At 47.2% G+C, this 11,802-nt stretch overlaps 1 long non-coding RNA gene across 1 annotated transcript in view; it reads left to right on the forward strand.

The window, feature by feature from the left end:
- LOC135554305 (uncharacterized) overlaps positions 1-8,721 on the forward strand; it is a 51,678-nt gene extending 42,957 nt beyond the window's left edge. The window contains exon 2 of the long non-coding RNA XR_010457673.1: positions 8,329-8,721. This is a non-coding gene — a long non-coding RNA (uncharacterized LOC135554305). The remainder of the gene's footprint in view (positions 1-8,328) is intronic.
- The last annotated feature ends 3,081 nt before the right edge of the window (positions 8,722-11,802 follow it).

The following is an 11,802-nucleotide window of genomic DNA, read 5'->3' on the forward strand; positions in this document are numbered from 1 at the left end:
CACCATTTAATAGACAGTCAATGGACTGGTGCATCACAAAGACGATGATTGAGAGTACAACTCTCACTATTAGTCATTATTACAGTGGGAAAGTACAAGGACTCAATTAAACTAGTGCTGCTTTGAAAATACTTTAATTGTGTTTTTATTAATAGGCCTACAGTACAATATTTATTAGCAAATAATTCAGTGCTACTTCTGGTATTTTTATTTATTTTATTTCATCTTTATTTAACCAGATTTGAGAACAAGTTCTCATTTACAACTGCAACCTGGACAAGATAAAGCAAAGCAGTGCGACAAAAACAACAACACAGAGTTACACACATATATATATTTTTAAAGTATTGCTATACTTAAAGAAATATAAATGCAACATGCAACTATTTCAACAATTTGACTGAGTCACAGTTCATATAGGGAAATCAATGAATTGAAATACATTAATTAGGCCCTAATCTATGGATTTCATATGACTGGGCAGGTGCGCAGCCATGGGTAGGCCTGGGAGGGCATAGGCCCACCCATTGGGAAGCCAGGCACAGCCAATCAGAATGAGTTTTTCGACACAAAGGGGCTTTATTACAGACGAAAATACTCCTCAGTTTCATCAGCTGTACGGGTGGCTGGTCTCAGATTATTCCTACAGGTGAAAAAGCCAGATGTGGAGGTGGCGTGGTTACACCTGGTCTGGCGCGGTTACACCTGGTCTGGCGCGGTTACACCTGGTCTGGCGCGGTTACACCTGGGCTGGCGCGGTTACACCTGGGCTGGCGCGGTTACACCTGGGCTACAGTTGTGAGGCCGGTTGAACGTACTGCCAAATTCTTTGAAAAGACATTGGAGGCAGATTATGGTCGAAAAAAATAACATTAAATTATCTGGCAACAGTTTTGGTGGATTTTCATGCAGACCGCATGATAATTGCACGCTCCCTCACAACTTGAGATATCTGTGGCATTGTGTTGTGTGACAAAGCTTCACATTTTAGAGTGGCCTTTTATTGTCCTCACCTGTCAGTTGGATGGATTATCTTGGCAAAGGAGAAATGCTCACTAACAGGGATGTAAACCAATTTCTGCAAAATAATTATGAAAAATATGCTTTTTGTGTGTATGGAACATTTCTGGGATCTTTTCTCTCAGCTCTTGAAACATGGGACCAACACTTTACATGTTGCGTTTATATTTTTGTTCAGTATATAAAGAAAAGTTATCGATCTTCAAAGGGATTAAATGTAGAGTGCATGCATCCGGTTCTACAGAAAGCAGAACTCTGGATGTGTGACGCAAGTAAGAGTTGTAATTATTATCATCAGTCCCTGAAGTAGGCTGTTTTCTCCAACCGGAATCAGAAGAGTACAAACACAGTACAGACATGAATATACACACGGTTCCATAGAGAGACCCAAAAGTAGAGCTCATCAAATGCTATTGGGTAAAAGGAGGGGAGAACGATAGTGGTTGATTTATTTCCATATGAGAACAGCAGGAATATAATTTCAGTCACCTTTAAATATGGGGTAAACATTCACTTTCAGCAGAGAGAGTGAGAGGAGGAAGACATGTTAGAGAAGAAATCTGAGATGGTTTAGAGTTGTATTTTTGTATGTGTGTGTGTGTGTGTGACAGACTGAGAGTGAGAGGAGGAAGACATGTTAGAGAAGAAATCTGAGATGGTTTAGAGTTGTATTTTTGTATGTGTGTGTGTGTGACAGACTGAGAGAGAACTAATCAGTATTATGTGTCTTTTAGAGAGAGAGAACCAAGAACATGTATCAGGTGTGTGTGTGTGTGTGTGTGTGTGTGTGTGTGTGTGTGTGTGTCGTGGGGCAGCTGTGTGTACGTATGCAGGAGGATGCTGAGGGAGTTTGGAGACCACCTACACTCCCACCTGCTCAGCCTTTTAGAGGGGCCTCTTCAAACAACATAAGGGTCATTATAGATGTGAGCCTCTAGCCGCCAGGCATTGTTAAGCTATTTCTGTCCGCTCGCCTTACACTGAAAGATCCACCAGAGCCCCATTAAAACTGAGGATAAAAATGAACAGCTAGAGAGACGGCATTACTGTACCAGTACATCTTGTAGGGAAAATGTGAGCTGGCAGTGTTGTACATTACTGAAAGAAAACGGGTTTGCTTTTAGTGTCAACTATTTTGGATCATTCAAATCAGATTTACATCTTATTTGGGTTGAATATAATGACAACCTTAGATACATCAACTACGTCCAGAGGTAAGAAATAATAATAATAATGCTTGGGTGAATTAGCATGTCATTTTCTATATTTTCCTCAGATGTTTGGAAACCTCTTTATGCAGAATACAGTAGAGAGGGACACACAACAAATAAATGAATGATTAATTGCCAATGACAGCTCACTACCCATGATGACACATAAACAACCTAATTCTTGTAAACTCGCAACACATTAATGATTAAGTGCCTTCATTAAGTATACACATGATAACACATGAAGACACCCAACTTGGCCTAGTCCATCACTCTGATGTGGAGTGACGAAGCGGCGAGCTGTTTGACAGGCACTGAGAAGATGACTAACTTAACTTTCAGACTGAGGGATGAGTGGAAGTTCTGTCTCTTCTTCAGGGAAAACAAGTTGAGGAGGCTTTTGATGTCGCAGAGACCTAAACAAGCTTTTCCTGTGTGGTAGTTTTTCCTGTGGTGGTAGTTTTTCCCGTGGTGGTAGTTTTTCCTGTGGTGGTAGTTTTTCCTGTGGTGGTAGTTTTTCCTGTGGTGGTAGTTTTTCCTGTGGTGGGAGTTTTTCCTGCGGTGATAGTTGTTTGTATGTGTTATGAACTTGAGTGAAGACCCAAAAGCGGTTTTAACAGAAAACAGAGTTCTTTAATGAAAATACAGGAATGGCATAAATCCTTTTCCAACGTTGTCAGCGGAACAAAAAGAACGTTAGTATAGTGCAGGATGCTCCTGCCAGGCAGACTCCGACAGGACAGGACAAGGTGGAAGCAAACGAGACGACAGCTAGCTTCTGGCATCAAAAAACACAAACAAGAATCAGACACTGAAAGTAGCAGGAACAGAGAGAGAAATAGAGACCTAATCAGAGGGGAAGAGAGAACAGGTGGGGAAGAGTGAAAGAGCTAGTTAGGGCAGATGTAGAACAGCTGAGGAATGAGAGACAGAGAAGGTAACCTAAAAAGACCAGCAGAGAGAGAGAATGAAGAGAAAGGACAGGAACAGACATAACAAGACATGACAGTACCCCCCCACTCACCGAGCGCCTCCTGGCGCACTCGAGGAGGAAACCTGGCGGCAACGGAGGAAATCATCGATCAGCGAACGGTCCAGCACGTCCCGAGAGGGAACCCAACTCCTCTCCTCAGGACCGTACCCCTCCCAATCAACTAGGTACTGATGACCACGGCCCCGAGGGCGCATGTCCAAAATCTTACGAACCCTGTAGATGGGTGCGCCCTCGACAAGGATGGGGGGGGAGGGACGAGCGGGGGCGCGAAGAACGGGCTTAACACAGGAGACATGGAAGACCGGGTGAACGCGACGAAGATAGCGCGGAGAAGAAGTCGCACTGCGACAGGATTAATGACCTGGGAAATACGGAACGGACCAATGAACCGCGGGGCCAACTTGCGAGAAGCTGTCTTAAGGGGAAGGTTCTGAGTGGAGAGCCATACTCTCTGACCGCAACAATATCTAGGACTCTTGGTCCTACGCTTATTAGCGGCCCTCACAGTCTGCGCCCTATTACGGCAAAGTGCCGACCTGACCCCCTTCCAGGTGCGCTCGCAACGCTGGACAAAAGCCTGAGCGGAGGGGACGCAGGACTCGGCGAGCTGAGATGAGAACAGCGGAGGCTGGTACCCGAGGCTACACTGAAAAGGGGATAGACCGGTAGCAGACGAGGGAAGCGAGTTGTGGGCGTACTCTGCCCAGGGAGCTGTTCTGACCAAGACGCAGGGTTACGAAAAGAAAGACTGCGTAAAATGCGACCAACAGTCTGATTGGCCCGTTCGGCTTGACCGTTAGACTGGGGATGAAAGCCGGACGAGAGACTGACGGAAGCCCCAATCAAACGGCAAAACTCCCTCCAAAATTGAGACGTGAACTGCGGACCTCTGTCGGAAACGACGTCAGACGGAAGGCCATGAATTCGGAAAACATTCTCGATAATGATCTGAGCCGTCTCCTTAGCAGAAGGGAGCTTATCGAGAGGAATGAAATGAGCCGCCTTAGAGAATCTATCGACAACCGTAAGAATAACTGTCTTCCCCGCTGATGAAGGCAGTCCGGTGATAAAATCTAAAGCGATGTGAGACCACGGTCGAGAGGGAATGGGAAGCGGTCTGAGACGGCCGGCAGGAGGAGAGTTCCCAGATTTAGTCTGCGCGCAGACCGAACAAGCGGCGACAAATCGACGCGCGTCACGTTCCCGAGTGGGCCACCAGAAACGCTGGCGAATGGAAGCGAGCGTACCCCGAACGCCGGGGTGGCCGGCTAACTTGGCAGAGTGGGCCCACTGAAGAACGGCCGGACGAGTAGGAACGGGAACGAACAGAAGGTTCCTAGGACAAGCTCGCGGCGACGGAGTGTGAGCGAGTGCTTGCTTTACCTGCCTCTCAATTCCCCAGACAGTCAACCCGACAACACGCCCCTCAGGGAGAATCCCATCGGGGTCGGTGGAGACCTCAGAAGAACTGAAGAGACGAGATAAAGCATCAGGTTTGGTGTTTTTGAGCCCGGACGATAAGAAATAACAAACTCGAAACGAGCGAAAAACAGAGCCCAACGAGCCTGACGCGCATTAAGTCGTTTGGCTGAACGGATGTACTCAAGGTTCCTATGGTCAGTCCAAACGACAAAAGGAACGGTCGCCCCCTCCAACCACTGTCGCCATTCGCCTAGGGCTAAGCGGATGGCGAGCAGTTCGCGATTACCAACATCATAGTTACGTTCTGACGGCGATAAGCGATGAGAGAAAAACGCGCAAGGATGGACCTTGCCGTCAGAGAGAGAGCGCTGAGAAAGAATGGCTCCCACGCCCACCTCTGACGCGTCAACCTCAACAACAAACTGTCTAGAGATGTCAGGTGTAACAAGAATAGGTGCGGATGTAAAACGATTCTTAAGAAGATCAAAAGCTCCCTGGGCGGAAACGGACCACTTAAAGCACGTCTTAACAGAAGTAAGGGCTGTGAGAGGAGCTGCCACCTGACCGAAATTACGGATGAAACGACGGTAGAAATTAGCGAAGCCCAGAAAGCGCTGCAGCTCGACGCGTGACTTAGGAACGGGCCAATCAATGACAGCCTGGACCTTAGCGGGATCCATCTTAATGCCCTCAGCGGAAATAACGGAACCGAGAAAAGGGACAGAGGCGGCATGAAAAGTGCACTTCTCAGCCTTCACATAAAGACAGTTCTCCAAAAGGCGCTGGAGGACGCGTCGCACGTGCTGAACATGAATCGAGAGAGACGGTGAAAAAATCAGGATATCGTCCATGTAAACGAAAACAAAAATGTTCAGCATGTCTCTCAGGACGTCGTTAACTAGTGCCTGAAAGACAGCTGGAGCGTTAACGAGGCCGAAAGGAAGAACCCGGTATTCAAAGTGCCCTAACGGAGTGTTAAACGCCGTCTTCCACTCGTCCCCCTCCCTGATGCGCACGAGATGGTAGGCATTACGAAGGTCCAATTTGGTGAAAAACCTGGCTCCCTGCAGGATCTCGAAGGCTGAAGACATAAGAGGAAGCGGATAACGATTCTTAACTGTTATGTCATTCAGCCCTCGATAATCCACGCATGGGCGCAGGGACCCGTCCTTCTTCTGAACAAAAAAAAACCCCCGCTCCGGCGGGGGAGGAGGAGGAGACTATGGTACCGGCGTCGAGCGAAACCGACAAATAATCCTCGAGAGCCTTACGTTCGGGAGCCGACAGAGAGTACAATCTACCCCGGGGGGGAGTAGTTCCCGGAAGGAGATCAATACTACAGTCATACGACCGGTGTGGAGGGAGAGAAGTGGCCTTGGAACGACTGAACACCGTGCGCAGATCGTGATACTCCTCCGGCACCCCTGTCAAATCGCCAGGCTCCTCCTGTGAAGAAGAGACAGAGGAAACAGGAGGGATAGCAGACATTAAACAGGTTACATGACAAGAAACACTCCAGGATAGGATAGTATTACTAGACCAATTAATAGAAGGGTTATGGCGCACTAGCCAGGGATGACCCAAAACAACAGGTGTAAAAGGTGAACGAAAAATTAAAAAAGAAATGGTTTCGCTATGATTACCAGAGACAGTGAGGGTTAAAGGCAGCGTCTCACGCTGAATCTTGGGGAGAGAACTACCATCTAAAGCGAACAAGGCCCTGGGCTCCCTAACTGTCTGAGAGGAATGTCATGTTCCCGAGCCCAGGTCTCGTCCATAAAACAGCCCTCCGCCCCAGAGTCTATCAAGGCACTGCAGGAAGCAGATGAACCGGGCCAGCGGAGATGGACCGGAAAGGTAGTGCGTGATCCAGAAGGAGAGGCCTGAGTAGTTGCGCTCACCAGTAGCCCTCCTCTTACTGATGAGCTCTGGCTTTTACTGGACATGAGGTGACAAAATGACCAGCGGAGCCGCAGTAGAGACAGAGGCGATTGGTGATTCTCCGTTCCCTCTCCTTGGCCGAGATGCGAATACCCCCAGCTGCATAGGCTCAGCATCCGAGCCGGCGGAGGAGGGTGGCAGTGATGCGGCAGGTGGCAGTGATGTGGAGAGGGGAGCAACGGAGAACGTGAGCTCCTTTCCACGAGCTCGGCGACGAAGATCAAACCGTCGCTCTATGCGAATAGCGAGAGCTATTAAGGAGTCCAGACTGGAAGGAACCTCCCGGGAGAGGATCTCATCCTTAACCTCGACGTGGAGACCCTCCAGAAAACGAGCGAGCAAAGCCGGCTCGTTCCAGTCACTAGAGGCAGCGAGAGTGCGAAACTCAATAGAATAATCCGTTATGGATCTATTCCCCTGACATAGGGAAGACAGGGCCCTGGAAGCCTCCTCGCCAAAAACAGAACGGTCAAAAACCCGTATCATCTCCTCCTTAAAGTCCTGATACTGGTTAATACACTCAGCCCTCGCCTCCCAGACTGCCGTGCCCCACTCACGCGCCCGTCCGGTAAGGAGAGAAATGACGTAGGCGATGCGGGCTGCGCTCCTGGAGTAAGTGTTGGGCTGGAGAGAGAACACCACATCACACTGAGTGAGGAATGAGCGGCACTCAGTGGGCTCCCCAGAGTAACACGGCGGGTTGTTGATCCTGGGCTCCGGAGACTCGGAAACCCTGGAAGTGGGCGGTGGATCGAGGTGGAGTTGGTGAACCCGTCTTGTGAGGTCGGAGACTTGGACGGCCAGGGTCTCAACGGCATGTTGAGCAGCAGACAATTCCTCCTCGTGTCTGCCTAGCATCGCTCCCTGGATCTCGACGGCGGAGTGAAAAGGGTCCGGAGCCGCTGGGTCCATTCTTGGTCTGATTCTTCTGTTATGAACTTGAGTGAAGACCCAAAAGCGGTTTTAACAGAAAACAGAGTTCTTTAATGAAAATACAGGAATGGCATAAATCCTTTTCCAACGTTGTCAGCGGAACAAAAAGAACGTTAGTATAGTGCAGGATGCTCCTGCCAGGCAGACTCCGACAGGACAGGACAAGGTGGAAGCAAACGAGACGACAGCTAGCTTCTGGCATCAAAAAACACAAACAAGAATCAGACACTGAAAGTAGCAGGAACAGAGAGAGAAATAGAGACCTAATCAGAGGGGGAAGAGAGAACAGGTGGGGAAGAGTGAAAGAGCTAGTTAGGGCAGATGTAGAACAGCTGAGGAATGAGAGACAGAGAAGGTAACCTAAAAAGACCAGCAGAGAGAGAGAATGAAGAGAAAGGACAGGAACAGACATAACAAGACATGACAGTATGTTGCTGTCTGCTCTGGACTCCTTCAACTTTTAGGAGTTAGTTTATCACATTTATGAGGGCAGTTGGGAGAGGAAGGCCACAGGTAACTGCCAAAATAAAGGAAACACCAACAAGTGTCTTAATAGGACGTTGGGCCACCACAAGCCACCAGAAAAGCTTCAATGTGCCTTGGCATAGATTCCAGAAGTGTCTGGAGGGATGCAATGCCATTCCAGTTTCAACTGTTCTGCCTTATTATTATTCGACCATGGTCATTTATGAACATTTGAACATCTTGGCCATGTTCTGTTATAATCTCCACCCGGCACAGCCAGAAGAGGACTGGCCACCCCACATGTGCTCTCTCTTATTCTCTCTTTCTTTCTCTCTCTCGGAGGACCTGAGCTCTAGGACCATGCCCCAGGACTACCTGACATGATGACTCCTTGCTGTCCCCAGTCCACCTGGCCGTGCTGCTGCTCCAGTTTAAACTGTTCTGCCTTATTATTATTCGACCATGGTCATTTATGAACATTTGAACATCTTGGCCATGTTCTGTTATAATCTCCACCCGGCACAGCCAGAAGAGGACTGGCCACCCCACATAGCCTGGTTCCTCTCTAGGTTTCTTCCTAGGTTTTGGCCTTTTCTTGGGAGTTTTTCCTAGCCACCGTGCTTCTACACCTGCATTTCTTGCTGTTTGGGGTTTTGGCTGGGTTTCTGTACAGCACTTTGAGATATCAGCTGATGTACGAAGAGCTATATAAATAAATTTGATTTGATTCTTCAATGAGAAATTCCATAATTTGCTGGAAAAAGCCTCAGAATCTCCTATGGGTGTTCAATTGGGTTGAGATCTGGTGAATAAGACACACACACACTTTTGGGTTTACTATCCTTGTGGAGACCTAGAATGTATTTCCATTTAAAATCCTATCCCTAAACCTTCAACCCTAACCCTATTTGTAACCCTAAACTTAACCCTATCCCTAAAATAGCCTTTGTCCTTGTGGGGACCTGGAAAATGTCTCCACGAGGGAGAATTGTCCTTGTTTTATTATCCTTGTGGGAACTTGATTTCAGGTCCCCACGAGGATAGTAATACAAGCACACACAGACACATTTTAAACCCCCATGCTCCTTTGAAACCCCTCTTTTAAAGTCACTGAGATCTCTTCTTCTAGCCATGATAAACCAAAATGATGGGTAAGTGGGCATGTTTATACATGACCCTAAGCACGAGACATTAATTGCTTAATTAACTCAGGAACCACACCTGTGTGGAAGCACCTGCTTTCAATATACTTTGTACCCCTCATTTACTCAAGTAGTTTTCTTTATTTTGGCAGTTACCTGACAAATGTGATTGTACATTATATATGTTATGCATTACTGTGGCCTATATATAGTGCATACAGTATATACTGTATGTAAAGGATTTGTACTGACTGACCTCCAAATGTCCAAAACCAAAATATTTGCCACAAGTAAACAACGCACAAACAATTCAATTGTGATTTGTGCCAAAACGAGACCATGAAATTGCCAGAGAGAGTCTATATTTGGAGCGGAGGTTCCTAAATGCACTACTTAAAGTCAAATGTGAGGTAATTACCGTGCCACACACAGACCGCAGACTGCTAATTGAGCTGCATGTGGTAGTCCCAGCCCGTCTCCACCCTACAGAACCTCCACCGCTGTAAACACCAACCTTGGAGGGTAACCTTCACAACATCACCTCACTGAACCAAAGGCTCTGCCCGGAACTATCGTCTGACGTGGGGAAAAAAACTGGAACATTGTGATGGCACAGAGTGGAGATGAGAGCAATAATTCTGAGCTTTAGTTTTTACGTGTGTTTGTGCTTGCGAAGCAGCATATGGGTATATGTGTGTGTGGGTGTGGGAGGGGAATTGATCATTTTTACATGCACTACTTTACTTGAGGACAACCATGTCTGGGCTTGTTTAAGACATGCTCAATTCAAGGCCTTGGGAATGGCACTCGGTTACAAAATCACACACGGCTCCCTTGGGCTTTACAGGAGTTGCAGACGTGGCCAAAGTCTGATTTTTTTTGGTTTTGTGTGTTGGCAAAAAAAACATGAGTGCTTTTGCCCCTAGAAACTGCTGGCACTGTGGTTCCTTTTATAGACCTACTGTTTCTTAACTATGATATTTTGTGAGACATTTCATTGCACATTATGTTTGTGGAATAACAAACTGAGTAATATGCCAGTCTTTAGATGTATGATGAGTTTACATTTGTTTTGAGTTTCCGGTTACAATGTGTGTGTGAGTTGTAACTTACTCACTGCACCGTCATCCCCTCTCACTCTTTATCGCTCCCTCTCCCCAGCCAATGACGTTTTCCCTTTGAAGGTCATGACCTCAAAATCTATATCACCCATGAAGGGATTCCCTGGCCAGCAGGTCAATGGTATGATGATGAGTTAACACTGCCAACTTTCCCCAGCAGCTCAGCCAGTTCAGACGGCCAAGTTGAGATATCAGGAAACAGACCAGACTCTGGGAGTGGATGTGACTCCACTAAACATCAACAACTGCTGACTGAGAACGAAGCCTCTCCACAGCGTGCCACAGATTGATTGTCAGGTCACACATACATTTTTGATTTGTCTAAGGGGCTCTTTGAGTTTTTTTTATTTATGAGATCTGGTTTGTAATGAAAGCCGTAAATCAGTAGGCTGCTGCTTTGAAAAGTGCCTGGGTCGGCAGAACCTCCTAAGGGAGAAATAAGTCCCAGAGTGCTGTATAAATTATGTTATTATAAAACCCCACTTTATGAGCACCGTATGACCTGACATGGCAATAACCTTGTGGCATTCACTTTTAATAAAAGACAAAGGCTCATTTCAGCCATGTGGAAGATAGAGAACTAGCTAAAACAAACAGATGACATTCGTGCCGGGCCAAACCGTAACTAACTGGACAAACTCAAAGGAAATCACAAAGAACCCAGAAAGAGTCAGCAGAAGACGAAGACAGAGATCAAACATGCGATTGGATTTGGAGGGAAGAGAAATCCTCTTATCTTTGATTTGTCTATTCTAAGTCATGGGAACAAAATCTTGGCTCTCTCTCTCTCCCTCGCTCTCTCACTCACAAACTCCTCTATCTCGCTCACATGCATGCACACACACAGAAAAATCAGGAGACAATTGTTTTATCATGCCATGCTCGCTCACCCCCTCATTCCCGTGTTACCATAAATGTTTCCTTGCGCTACAGGCTCTTTGCCTTTTGTAGTTCTGTATAGGCCAAGCTCATTAAGAGCACATTCAGCCTTCATTATAATGATTATACACCACTGCACTAACAGAATAATGAACAGAGAGAGCGCTACATGATAGAGCAGAGGAGGAGGGGGTTGACAGAGCCACAAGGTAAAGAGAATGTGTTGACCTCTGGCGCTGACATCACTGACCCCCACCTAAAGCTGACTAACAGGACCTCTCCGTCCTGGTTGGCCGAACAGAGGGACGGTTACCCTGGGGCATGCCCCCGATACCCTGGCCAACTACCTGACTCACTTCTCCTACAGGCTCCTTTAGGTTGAGTGAGCTTGGCGAGTGTGGTACTATGCAAAGGAGGAAGGCTGGCTAGATTTAGCTTTGCCCCATTAGCTGTTTTAGCCAGTGCTAAAGCATGGGGTCGCGTTTCTGCCCAACAGGCTTTTCCCCTTTTATCAAAAAGATGTGAGCAAAAGGTTGTGACAGGCCTAGAATGGGCTGCAGAGGCTGCTGGTCTCCAGGGGTAAAGCCTGTCTTGTCCTTTCCTGACTTAAACAAGACTTGACTTTGCAGTAGCTGAACATGAGAATTACAGAATCATGAAACCACCCATCAGTA

Source organism: Oncorhynchus masou, chromosome 14 (genome assembly GCF_036934945.1).
Source record: "Oncorhynchus masou masou isolate Uvic2021 chromosome 14, UVic_Omas_1.1, whole genome shotgun sequence".
Lineage (NCBI taxonomy): Eukaryota > Metazoa > Chordata > Actinopteri > Salmoniformes > Salmonidae > Oncorhynchus > Oncorhynchus masou.